Here is an 11,897-nt window from a genome sequence, read left to right as displayed (position 1 = left end):
GTGCTTTAACCCGCCGCGCCACCAGGGAGGGCCGGGGGGGGGGGGATATTTTTGATGAATGTTTCAATATTCCTTCTATAATTGAGCTGTTCAAGTTGTACATTTCTTCCTGATTCAAAGTTGGAAGATTGTATGCATCTAAGAATCTCTTCTCCATTATGCAATTAATTGGCAAAAAGATATCCAAATCATTCTTTCACAATTCCCTGTGATTCTGAGGTGTCTGTAGCTTCTCCTCTTTCATTACTGCTTCTCTTTATTGGAAGTTTCTCTTTTTTTCCACAGCATCACTAAAGCTCTATCTTTTTTTTTTTTTAAAGATTTATTTATTCATACAGAACTGGGGTACAAGCCAGAGATACGGAGGGTGAGAGGACTCACCAGAGACAGAACAGGGAGCAGAACAGGCAGATCGACGAAGTACACTGCTGAAGGGAACAGCGGGCTGGTCAGGAGAGGTCTGCCACGCCATGTGGTCGCCTCTGGGGCAGGTGGGGATAGAACTCATGCAGAAGCGGCTTTAGCTTTAGCTTCTTAGTGCTGTGCTTTAACCTGCTGCGCCACCAGGGAGGGCCAGCTCTATCTTTTTTTTTTTAAGAGCCATATTTTAGTTTCATTGATATTTGTTACTGTCTTTAAATTTCATGTTTTCTTTTGTAATTTGTATTATTTCCATTCTTCCAGTGTTTTGTTTTGTTTCGTTTTTGTGCTTTTTCTATATCCTTAAAGTGTTAGGTTCATTAGTTTACATAGTTGAGCTCGTTCTTCATTTTTGATGTGGACCTGTATTGTTATAAACTTCCCTTTTTATTTTATCTATGTCATCACATAAGTTCTGATAACTTTGTTTTGTTGATATCTCTTTGCAGGTAGTTTTTATTTCCTGTTTCATTTCTTTATTAACCCAATACTCATTCAATATTTGATAATTTTTTTATTTTCCACATATTTGATTTTCTTTTTCCCCTATATTCCTTTGTGGTGGAGTTCTAGTTTTAATCCTTTGTGTTCAGAGAACACAAGGAACTCAGCTGCCTCAGCAATAGGAGCTAGCAACAGCAGTGGCTTTCTCTCACCCTGCTCCTCTACCATAAGTCAATTGTAGTAGTTGCTCCTCAGAGTCCTTTTATGTAACTGTGTACTTCCTGGATCATGGAATGAGATTGAAGCTATTGGCTGACTTGTGTTAAATGGTCCAGTAGCCATTGGATTGAAATATGTTCCAATCATACTTGGGGATGAGGCACCCTGAAAGAGGATTTAAGTCAGCGTTGGAGGGAGCTAGTGAGCAGAAAGACGACTCCAGCCCTCAAACAGGAAAGGAGGTTCCAGCCTACTAAAAGAAAATGCCAGTCCTTGAAGAGAGTAGACAGTTCCAGCCTCCAAAAGAAGAAGAAAGAAGGAGAAGATTACATTCTTGGTCTCCAAAGAAGAAAGAAGAAAAGAAGCATCCAGCAGCTGACCGACCTCTGAGGAGGGAAGAAAAGCTGAAGTACTCTGTTAGATATTGGGCTCTGGTCCTGTCTCTGATATTGCCTGAAAAGCACACCAACGGCCCTAGGCCTACTGTCTCAAAGAGCTGTTTGTTGTTGGTATAGTTAGTATAACTCAAAAAGAGCTGTTAACAATTGGTGTCTCTGACACCACTTCTAAAGGACAAGTAATGGCGATCTACTGACCAGTGCTGTCCAGCACTCCTGGTGACAGTGAAGACCATCACTGATGCTTTTGGGTGGGTTGACCAGTCACTTGTTAGTACAGTAAGCTCTTTATTTCCCCTATTGATAAAATAAACTCCATGATTGTTGTTATCAGAAACTGAGGTCTCCTGCAATTGTGCATGTGGGTTAGAACCCACAGACAGTGACCTATCATCGGTCACTGTCCTTTTGTTTGGCTAGAGCCCCTATGCACCTACTGTATGGGTACTGTATTGCTATAGCTCTTGGTTTTGGACTTTGACCTTTTGGGGCTTTTTGGCAGCTCTCTTCTCTTTCAGTCCCAGCAGGTGGGTGGCCATTCCATGCTCCCATCCAGCCCCCCACCCCGCCTCTGACCACCTCTGTTTTAAAATGAGTTCAATCTTAATGAATTTACTTACACTTGTTTTGTCATCCAAACTTGTGGTCTGTCCTTAAGAATTTTCCATGTTCATCTGAAAAGAATATGTGCTCAAACTTTTTGATGTGGAATGCCCTGTAAATATATATTAAATCCATCTGGTCTAATTTCTCATTTATTTCCTTTTTCTGTTTGTTTGATTTGTCCATTGACATAGTGGGATGTTTACATTCTCTATTATTATTTTATGCTGTCAATGTTTCTTTTAGATCTGTTAGTATTTGTCTTATAGTCTTCATGTTCCTTTGTTTGCTTCATATGTGTTGATAAGATTTAGGTCCCCTGATATGTTGAGCCCATCTCTGTCTCTTGTAGCTTTTTTCATAGAAGTCTATTTGATCTGATATAAATATGGCTGTCCTTGCCTTTTTTAGAGTACCATTTGCTTGTAGGATTATTTCCCCTTTTACAGTAAGCCTGTGTTTATTTTTGGAGCTCAGATGGACTTTCTGGAGACAGCAAAAGGTTAGATTTTGTTGTCTGCTGTAATAAGCCACACCGTGTCCTTTTATTTTTGTGTTAAGTCCACCAATAAGAAAATTATTGATATATAAGTATTAATTTCTACTTGTAATTTATTGTTTGGACTTTTTTTTTTTTAAAGATTTATTTATTTGTACATACAGAACTGGGGTACAGGTCAGAGGCTCAGGAGCAGTGAGAGGCTTCACCAGAGACAGAGCGGGGAGCAGAACAGGCAGATTGACGAAGTACACTGCTGAGGGGAGCAGCGGGCGGGTCAGGAGAGGTCTGCCGCGCCATGTGGTCACCTCCGGGGCAGGCGGGAATCGAACTCATGCGGAAGCGGCTTTAGATTCTCAGTGCTGTGCTTTAACCCAGTGCGCCACCAGGGAGGGCCATGTTTGGACTTTTTGTGCTTTGCCATTGTCCTTTTGTTCTTTTCCATCATATTTTGAAAACTGCCTTTTACATAGTGATTGAATTTATGTTATTCTTCTTTTCTTTAGGTACTTTCTTCGCCTAACATAACCATGTGGCTTATATATAGGGTTGTATATTTAATATCTATTTTAAATTGAAAATCAGGTTATCTTTTCTTCATTCTACCAGATCCCATTTTAATCTCCTCCTCTCCTTATTTAATTGAGGTTGCTTTTCATTTTATAACAGACACTTGAATATTGCTTGGAAAGCAGGCAATGAATTCTTTGAATTGTTTTTCTGTGAAACTCTTTATCACTCCTTCAGTTTTAAGTGTGGCCTAACTGGGTAAGGATTCTTGGGTTGAGGTCCTTTTTACTCAGAGCTTTAAATGTCATGCTGCCATCTAAGGTTTCTGCTGAGAAATACACTGAGAGTCTTTTAAGAAGTCTCCATATGTGTGTTTATTTGCTTAGCTCTAGATGCCCTTAGGATTCTCTATCATTACTTTTGCCGTTTTAGTTACAACATGTATCAATATGCATATTATAACTATAGCTAGCTACATTCTTTCTGAGGAACTTGTACTCTGTGGCCCATGATTAGACATCCGCAGGAAAATCCAGATTATCTAGAGGGGAAAGGGTGGGTATCACTCACAATATACTGTCACATTTCCTGACTATTTTCAACGTTCTCTGTGTCTCTGATGGAGACACTGATCATCACTTTGCGAGCTCTGCTACAGATATGGCTGATTCACTGTTATGTGAAGGACGTGATGACTTCAAGGATCTTGTTTGACTGACATTTCCTCCCTCCACAACTTTGCATATTTTGAATATGTAGTTCTATTCTCTCTTTGTTTGAAGAGATTCTGCTGAGAAATCTGATGAAAACCTGATTTTATAAAGTAACAATTTTTCCTCCAGCTACCTTTAATATTCTTTCTTTGCATTGAAATCTTGCTAGTTTCACTACTATATGTCTTCAGGTAAGTCTTATTTGTATTTAGATAACCAGTTGTTCTTTTAAATTCATGGACTTGTATATTTAGTTCTACCCCCAGGCTAGGGAACTATTCCTCCATTATTCATTTGAATGAACTCTTGTACTTTTTCCCTTCTGTGATACATATTGTTTTTGTTTCCTAATGCAATCAAATCTTGCTTGAAGAACTTCTTCATTTTTTTTCATTTTCTAAATACTTACCTTCACCTGGACCTTTTATGCATCATTGAGGTATCTTTGTGCATCTTTGAGATAATCGAGTTAATCTTCCATTATTCTATTCTGTTTCCATAGCTTTCTCTTGAATTCTTTGTCTTACTTATTGAGTTCTTTACATCCTGAAATTCTGTTCTTTTCTTATTTAAAACTTCAATGTCTACCTTCTGCTCACTAATTTTATTTTTGAGTTGATTTGAATTTTCTTATATCTCTTTGATAAAATTTTCTGGGTTTTCTTTTCTCATTTTTACTTGTCTTACTGAGTTTTCTTCTATCTCTTTTAACTAATTTACAACAATTTTGAATCCTTTACTTACAGGTAAATAAAATCTTTCTGAAGAGTTGCCCCATCATTGTGATGTCCTGTCCTTAAGCTATTGTGTTGGGATATGTTATTATTCTGCCTATTTGCTGCTTTAAATTTCCATTTTTTAAAACACCTATAACAGTTTTTCAGATAGTTGAACTGATTTTGCTTTACTGTAGGTAGTGCTATTATTTAAGAGCTTCTTTTTACGGGGGGGGGTGGGTTTGCTGACTTCTCTAGTTACTAAGTTCTGTTATTGCAGTTGTTGAGTCAGCAACATGGGAGGGGAAGGACTAAAAGAGTTCAAACTGCTGGTAGGAATGCACTGGAGGGTGGACACTGTTTGCTGCTTGTGGTACTATTGCAATCTCCCTTCTCTGATATTTCAGATCTGAGACTCTGCAGTCTGTGTCCTTTCAGCATACATCATGATGTTAGGCATAGGGGAATGGGAATAAGTCTAGAGCAGTTTTTGTTCTTTGTTTAATTTTTTCCTTATCAAGGACTGCACCTTTTTGATGCACCTCAGCTCTTTCATATGGGTTCCCTTCTTGCAACAGTGTTTGCTTCTATACTGTTTCCTCCCCTGACTAAAAAATAAAGCTCCACATTGCCACGTCTCCTCCCACAGCGCCTAAGTGAGAAATCCTTAGAGCTTGGCATGGTCAAGATACCGGGCACATGGGAGGAATACGTGGTCCTCCAGGAATAAAAGAATGGCTGATTCTCGAATGGTCACTGTAACTTTTGATTTGTTTCCTGATTCTGCTGACACACAACGGACTAAACCAAAGAAATGTTATGAACACTGTGCTTTGTTCTAATGATACTCTTAAAAGGAATGTAGCCTCCTCTGTTCTCGATACTGATTTAATTCTGAGAAACTCTGCTACAATCTTTAATTCTATTAACTCCTGTATACCAGGTGGCTTGTAAAAGAATGGAGAAAGCAATTAAAACGATTAGCAAGGCAAAAGTGATAGACAGGGCATTTGTTTAACACCACTGAACCTTGAATACACAATGGTTTCTCAGGGCCCCAGGTTGGTCTCGCGGGCCCCTGACAACATCTCAGAAACAATAAAAAAAATGTAATGTATTATCTGTCATGCTTCTATTGAAAGAATCATTGTACCCCTATATTTGCTTGCCAAGAAAAATTGTATAAATGCTCTTCACTCTTAAAAATAAATTACATTTAGATATGTACTCCTAGAGGTCGTGTCTGTTTGTCACTCAACCTCATCCTTGTCCACCCAGTGCCAGAATTGCAATCCCTGAAACTTGTCTCCTGCTCCTGCTGCGCTAGTCCGTGGCACCACATAATGTGTCTCCTTCCCATATCACAGTCTACAGGTGTGCTTCTCTTCCTCTACCAACTTTCTCTACCTCTTGTTCAATGAGGTATGAATCTTTTACATGCATTCTGGTCTCTGATGTCTAAGGGGTCATTCAGTTTTGTCCCAGGTTGTGGGGTTATCTAATTAACTGCTGAGATGTTACTCTCAGAAGTGAAGCAATGAACCTCCTCTTTTGCAATCTTGGTAACATCCTCTGAACATATATTTTTTAAAGATTTGTCTATGTATTTATGCATACAGTAGTGAGGTACAGGCCAGAGGTGCTGGGGCAGTGAGAGGCTTCACCAGAGACAGAGTGGAGAGCAAAACAGGCAGATTGATGAAGTACACTGCTGAGGGAAGCAATGAGCAAGACAGGAGAATTCTGCTTGGCTATTTGGGTCACCTCCCATGTTGGGGATGGAACTCATGTTGAAGTGGCTGCGGCTAGCTTTGCAGTGCTGCACTTTAACCTGTTATGCCACCAAAAAGGGCCCTGAATATATTTTTAATTGACTTTCATGAGAGGACATGGTCCATTCCCTCCTGAGGCTCACAATATACAGCGGTAAGCAACAATAATCAAACAAAATAAGAAAAAAATCTAGAATTGCTGTATGCACAGGGTGTTTGGACATGAAGAGATAATATTGCATAATCAACTTCTGGTCCATGTATCCACATCCATATCCTCCGTGGCTGAGTGCTTAGGACCTTGAAGTTGCTTATAAACTCTCCTGAACTTTTCCTCTGTAGCTTTTATTTAGAATAGTAAAGTGTCACCAACTCAATAGCTCAATAATAGCACTTGAAGCACACATTCATGTTCCACATTTCACCCTTAGAAGTTAAATTATATTCCCCTTACTTCAATCTTGGCCATTCAATGTCATCTGTGATGCTGCATTCCAATGTGTGTAATATTTTCCCTAAATATTTTTAGTCTCTAGACCAATACTATCAGGACAAAGTCAAACACAAAGGTGCTCCAGTTAGATGGCAGTGTTCAGTCCATAGCTGCGAATGCTCTTACAATCTGGAGTTGAAGAGTAGAGAGGAGAAAGGGAATTTTCTTGCTAATAGCCTACTGAATTTAAATTTATGGCTATCACTCTGTAAAATCTAAATTAACAACAACAAAATTACAAACAACAGTAGTCCTTTGTGTGACCTACGCTTTCTAGAGTGTTTGTCTATGTAACTAAATAAATTACTCACAAAACTGCTCCATCACCTCATCTGAGGATTGGGTCAATATTGCTAACATATTATCTCTCCCTGATTAACTATTTAGCTCCATCTCTCCAAATGCCCAGATTGCTAATCAGTCCAAGCCATCTTATTTCCATGGCAAACCTGGCATGTCATTAAGACTTAAAAGGAAAAAAAAAACTAAATATGACTTATCAGTATTGAAATCTTACCTTTCATAAGATATATTCATTGATAAAGTTCTTCCTTGGGATATGCCTCATTTAGTCATAAATCAGTGATTTAGTCCCCTATAAGGCAATGTTGAAATCTAAAATATACATAGCTTAGCAAAATAGAAATATGTTTTTTGCTCACTCAAATTTCAAGTGGGTGTTTCTACTCAGTGGTTGCTTTTGTTATTACCTGCCTCCAGGTAATAATTAAGGAACTCAAGTTCCTTTCATTTTCTTGGAACTTTTCCATTTTCAATATTGTTTCCATGATCATTGAATTGGGAAAAATTACACAGGGGGTGGCAATGAAGTGTTTTTTATGGGCCAATCCTATAAATAGCTCAGATGATTTATGTTAACATTCTATTAGTGCTGTTTCCATACTGCAGCAGTCATCATGTTTCCCATTCTATTGAGTAGAACTTGGTATTATGGTCATGCTAATTTTAGGGAGAGTGACAAATTAATAAAGTTCTGTATCCAAGAAATAGAAACAGGTTTGGTGACCACCTTGTGTCTGTTTTAGGTCTTGAAGTTATGTGAGCAATCTAAAACTAGTTAATTTGCAAAATGCCTGGATATCTTCCAGGGTATTTGGTCTTATATCACCTAGTGATGATGAGGAAGATGATGGTGATGGTGATGGTGATGATGATGAAAACAGGGTTATTGATACATCAAAAATTTCCTGATGGGCCAATGAACTTATCCCCAAAGTTAATTCCACTATCTTGTATCTGTAAATCTGTATGAATGCATTTGTAAATTGGTAAAATCTTACTTTTACCATTGAAATACATTAATAACTTAGCATTAGCATTTTCCTAATATATTCATCCAGAATTAATACACTGTTTCTGCTTAAGTAATTATGTACCCAAAAAGGAAATATAATTTTCTTTAAAGATGTATTTATTTAATTAGACATACAGAACTGGGATACAGGCCAAAGGTGCAGAGGTAGTGAGAGGATTCACCAGAGAGAGAGTGGAGAGCAGAACAGGCAGATAGACAAAGGACACTGCTGAAGAAGGGGAGCAGCGGGCATGAAAAGAGAGGTCTGTTGTGCCATGTTGGTCACCCTCTTGGCCGGGGATTGAATTCTTGCTGAAGTGGCTGCTAGCTTCCTAGTGTTATTCTTCAACATTTTGTATCACCAGGGAGGACCCAGGAAATAGAATTTGATCACTGCAAACTGCTCTGGATTTATACCTGGGTTCATGTACTAGCTGTATGAACTAAGACTCTATAATTCCATATAACAGTATTGGAACACAATGGGCTGTGCTCTAGATACAGATGAACAATACAGATCTTCTTAAAAAGAATACAATTACAGATTCTTTCTCTTTCTGATTGTCTATTCTAGACCATTAAGCCAAGTGGTCACAAATCACTTTTAAAAGTTCCTTTTAAATATATTATTCAGATTTTATAGACAAAATCTATATATTTTTTCACTCTCATTTCATTTTGTTAAGGGGAAAGGATGTCCTAAAGGAACTCTGCAGTGTTTTGTGGACTCAAACTCCCTACTCCAGTGATTGGAAACTACAACTCCCAGCAATACCAAGGAGAAGACTGCAAGGACCCATGGGTGGAGCTAAGCAGACATTCTGGGACTTTGGGGGATAAATAGGCAGTGATTTTCAATGGCTCTAGTGGATGTGGGGGTGAGGCAACAGCTCTCTCAGACCTCTCAAACTTTGTGACTGGGGGCTGTCAGTTAGTTTGTTACCAGAGTTCCAAGTCAGTCCAGCTGGTAAGATATTCTAGTTACCTTGTATCTCTCCCTCTTTCTTAGGTTGTTCTTGTTTCCTTTCCCCTTTTTGTAAATAAACCCATGATTGACCCTTTTGTGTATGCCTGCAGTACAACTAAATTTTAAACGCAGACAGGCAGCCCAGTTCACACGGGGGTAGTAATTAGTGTCAAAAGGAAGTTTGAACACAGGATAAGTATCAAGTGTAAGAGAAAAAATTACTTGAAAAAAAAAATATGTACTAGATGGAGATAAGTCTACTATGGATAGCAGTTGATGTAACTGACAAAATGAATTTGTTAGTCAATGTATAAACTCATGACTTCTAAATCAGTGCCTAGAGTGATAAATTATAACTCATAATTCATCCTTTAAAGGTGGTTTCTATAACGATGACGATAAGAGTTACTTCTTCCAAGCTCACTCAAGGTGTATTTGGAAACATGGGATGCTAAAGTTTTCCTTCTAGTAGCTTCTATCTGACTTTTTGAACAGTCATCTATGATCAATATTTTTCTGAAACCAAAACCTTTGAAGTTTCAACACTGTAGAATACAGTTGAGGTTTGGTAAAATAATCAAGAGGTTTAGAATAGTGGCTCCTAATTCTTACTTTAGTTACACAGAATCTTAGGAGCTTTAGAAAGTAAAACTGAAGCTTTGAAAGTTATTTTTAGTATTATATAAAGCTTTACAGAAACAGAACTCCTGTTACACCAGATAAAATAAAAGGTCAAGTTTTTCAGTCTGGTACTTTACAAACAGTGTCAGCATACTTAGCTTATGCTCATCGGTAACTTAGAATATTTGTTGATAATATCATTGAAATTTCTAGGATACAATAGGTAGATAACATGTTTTTACAGATGTATTTTGTTGTTTCAGTGTTCCATAAGAGCAACTGCAGATAAGGGAAAACCTTGGATGCAAGTATAGCAAAACAGCCAGAATTAGGCCACTAACTGCTGACTTTAACTTTTTCATCATTATTATAATTAGCACCACAACCCAGTGACTCATGTGATTATGCAACTTATAACACTAACTAAAATTAACATTATTGACTGTCACATGATAATTGCTCAAGAAGAAAGAACTAATTGAATAGATGAGCTTTTTCTTATTAAATACTGCTTTCTTTAGAGACATGCCTTTCAAAATGTTGAATTTGCCCAAGAGAGAAGAGGTGTTTGAGAATAAAGTTTGGTGAAATGATCAACTAAAGCATAAACCAAGACCTCAAATAGGTGTTATGAGAGAAAAGATGGGAAGGTAAGGTGGCATATGGATTAAAACTTGGATAATGCCTATAATTTAGGCATTGATGGAGTGAAGAGTGCTCAGAAAAAGTAAACTTCTTGCCTGAAAGCAAGAAGAAGCATCTAAGAACACTTTTGAGAAAATATAGAACAGCAATCCTTGTTTAGAGAGAAGAGAATGCCTTGGCTTTATTGCCTTAGAAAAGAAATACATTTTCAACATATTCTCTCTTGATGAATGTAAATTGTAGAAATCTTGAAAGATTAATTATGATACTATTAATTTCAGAACAAATAAAGGAGTATACTTCATATTCTGTAGCTTATGCTTTAAAAAGTATAATCTAGACTTTCTAAAGTATACCTATTTCTAAGGTATATAGGTATATGGGCTATACCTATTTCTAATATTTCTACTACTTCAAGTTGTTAATTATGAAAGCTATACCTACAACAATGCCAATAAAAGGGAATAAAATTATATATAACTTCCAGTATATTTATTTATACACATATTTCATATAAATGTTAGTTTTTAAGCACCCTGTGATCAAAGCTCCAACAGTTCCATTTGCTTAAATAATAAGTTGTAATCCCATTGTAGTTGATAAACTTAGGTCAAATATATCCAGAATTAAAGTTTGGCTTTAATATTTCTTCCTAAGAAGATTTCATATAGCCTAAATACAAGGTAACTGTTTTAATCACTGTTCATAACTTCAAAAATAAAAAGTCAGCACTGTGCCTGTCAAAAGTTTTACATTAAGTCCCTTCATATTCATCTTTTCTGCTTTACCAATTTTGGCATTTAGGTGATTTTTGTCTGTTGTTACTCACCATGTACTGACCTTATGAGTCAGACAGGATCATGACAAATCTATTTTGTGAGCCCTAAGGAACCAGGGTTATTTAAAATGTGATGTAGGATCCCAGATATTGGCAGGACACCCAGGCCAGAGGCAAGTAGAGGTTTTCATGTCTGCATGAAGTTTATTAGTAACAATAGTAAGTCAAGAGGAACTATGAATGATTGAATAAAATTCAAGTGTGAGTCAGAGCATAGGAAATTTTTACCCAAATCTATATTTCATAACTCAGTAATCCTTCTTAATGCCCTTGCATCATAATGTGGTATTAATGTAATTGCAACCAAACACTTTAAAATTAGATAATAGCATTTACTTTCTTCCTAATGATACAACTAATTATACTCCATCCCAGCACATTCACAACAATACCTGATACCTTTAGGTCCATGTCCCACTCTCTGACTCAGTGACTTCATTATCAGGTCATAAGACCTACAGAAGCTGGAAAAAAAACAGGAAAACTAGAAGTCAAATTAAACACAGCATCACCTACTAGAGAAATAAAAGTAATCCAACTGTCTAAGTTACTGCTATAAGTATTTTTTTTAATAGGGATTTCTAAAGCAGCAAAATGGGGAGAAAAAAGGTACATAACCTGGTATCTTGAAATCTCAAGGGAATATGACACCACAAGGAAAGAGCAATTCCAGAATCCAGCCATGAAGATATGGAAGATTTTATCTTCTTATCATATAGAAATT

Source organism: Condylura cristata, unplaced genomic scaffold (assembly GCF_000260355.1).
Source record: "Condylura cristata isolate star-nosed mole 26May11 unplaced genomic scaffold, ConCri1.0 scaffold00015, whole genome shotgun sequence".
In the NCBI taxonomy this organism is placed as follows: Eukaryota; Metazoa; Chordata; class Mammalia; order Eulipotyphla; family Talpidae; genus Condylura; species Condylura cristata.
This window is presented reverse-complemented; position numbering follows the sequence as displayed.